Source organism: Penaeus vannamei, chromosome 12, assembly GCF_042767895.1.
Source record: "Penaeus vannamei isolate JL-2024 chromosome 12, ASM4276789v1, whole genome shotgun sequence".
NCBI lineage: Eukaryota > Metazoa > Arthropoda > Malacostraca > Decapoda > Penaeidae > Penaeus > Penaeus vannamei.
In genome coordinates this window covers 35496817-35499316 of record NC_091560.1, presented here as the reverse complement: position 1 = coordinate 35499316, position 2500 = coordinate 35496817, and positions in this window count along the sequence as shown.

The following is a 2500-nucleotide window of genomic DNA, read 5'->3' as shown; positions in this document are numbered from 1 at the left end:
TGCAAGGCCAAAGCCAAATGTGGTGTATGCAGCGAGGCACACGAAACCGAAGTGTGTATCAAGGCACACAAAGATGGCCAGAAGGACACAACAGTGTCCAAACTGTGCCAAAAAGCATCATACCTGGAGCCTGGCTTGCTCTGTCAGGAAACAGGCAGTTATTAAAAAGCAGGAGCTAGCCAAAAAGCGTCCTGACTTTGTCCCTGCGCCCCCAGGCACCTACGTCTGGGGCCAATCCAAAAAACAAAATAAAAAAGAAAAGACTCCCCGACCTCCTAAGAGGAAGGAGTCGCCCCCACAGCGAAAATTGGATACCTCTAACAGAGAGGAATTCTCCAAGCTTGCTAGTGGCAAAACCACAATAAAGAACCAAAGGGAAAAAGGTTCAAAGTCCACAGCAATGGTCCCCCCAGTAGATGATAATCTTTTCTTTGACGAGAAAGATATGACTCTCCTGTTGAGTGCTGTAGTTTCTGCAGTAGCAACAGCCTTGGGGAGGACCAGTGAGGAGGTGGAGAAAGCAGTGTAGGTCGCAATGACGGCTCTGACCCAAACTGTGGCAGCTCTGAAGGGAAGGAAGCTAGAAGCCTCCAAACCGATAACGAGCAGCGCTCCCCTCCCTAAATCCTTGGATGGCAGGCTAGCTTCGGGAGAAGCATTACGTGAAACCCCAGCTAGTCTGTCAGGACAGGCTGAAACTGTGCAGCAGAAGCCTCCACTGCAGGCCGAGTCGGTACAGCCAAAGTCTCGTCCTCTGACCCGAGGTGGCACTTCCAACCAAGGCTCTACACCCCTTGGTAGAGCCTTAACCGGAGTGTCTGACTTAGAGAAAGTTGTACAATCCTCAATCAACGAAGATCTGTATTCATCTGATGCCACCAGCACTAGGGCATCTGAAGCTGAAGCAAGTGACTCTGAGTAACCATCATGGCACACAATCTAAGCATTCTGCAGTGGAATATCTGTAGCTATAAAAGCAAGAACTTTCTCCAGTCAGTTGTGCGAGCAAGGAGCATTGACGTCGTCATGCTCCAGGAGACACTAACCATGGAATCCGTGTGCTTCTCAGGATATCATGCCTTCACCACTCCAAACTTGGATGGTGCTAGAGGCCTGATGACCCTGGTAAAAGAAGCTATCCCGTGCTCCTTAATAGCCAACCCGCCGCACTGTGGAGATGGTGTTGAATCTCTTGCTGTTGAGATTCAGCTACCTGGGGGCCCTATAAAATGCACACATAGCCATGCTGAATCCCCGCAAAAGGCCGAACGCGGCAGGCATTCACATAGCGGAAGTGCTTGAGACATTCCCTGAGATCGCTCTTCTCAACACCAAAGAACCAACGCATGTGAAGGGAGGGGTCCTAGACCTCACCTTTGCCACTGCAACAATGGTGGAGAGAATTCGGTGGTGTGTCGATAATACGGTTACTAGTGATCACTACGGTGTAGTGTGATCCGTCTAACCCAGGGGTCCCGTCGCAGTTCATCAAGGCACTCTTGGAATTCTGCCCTCCCTTGATGCTGGCGGGGGATACAAGCGCAAATAGACCTGGTTAACCCCTGTCAATTCAATCCCCTTAAGTGGTAGCGTGGGGGGAGACTGAATCATGAATAGGGGTGTTCCAGTGTGAATACCACTTTCTGACGTTCAGCCTAACCATATGGTAAAATACATACTAAAAAGTAATCTAAGAAAAATACAAAAGTAAAAGAATGTGCTAAAGGCACCTAAAATTACTGACTGTCGTATGCAAAAACTAAAAGAAAAGACTTCCAGAGTGGAGAGCCTGGCTGAAGGCCTTACCATAAAACAAAGACAAAACCAGCAAGTCTGGCTTAAAACCCCTTAAACCTAAAAGGAAAAAAATACGACAGTATAAAACCCGAGTCTGGTGACACCGAAACAGGAAAACTAAAACTAAAAGATCACTCAGACTTCCTACTTTGAAAAGTTAGAAGTTACGAATAAAACAAAGAGAAAAACCAGCCAAGTTCATTTAAAAATAAATAAATAAATAAAAGGATGTTCTAATTATTCAATAAAAATGTTCTTAAGATCACGTCCAGCTCCTATGCAAGAATATCAGGATCTCAGTACTTAACTTATTATCTTCCGTGATCGTCTCTGTGTTCCACAATTATGGCGACACTGCCGGTGGTTTAAAGCTTCGGAGGGTAACGAAACACATTCGTTGACGTCTCGACTCGTACTGTTTATTATTTGTTTTTTTCAATGCCCCGGTGACGTTGGAGGCCATACACTTTTACAAAATATATTCTTGTACTAAATAAGTTAAAACTGTGCATAAAAATGAGCAAAAATAAAACCAAAAGTATAAAATAGAAATCACAAGAAAATAAAATACAATAACTAAAATGAACGAATAGACACTGTATGTAAAAATGCTTCCCCTACAACTTAAAATGAAAACTAAGTAAAAACGAGACCTTAAAACTTTAATGAATGTTAAAAAATCTAAAATGAATAAAAGCTGAAG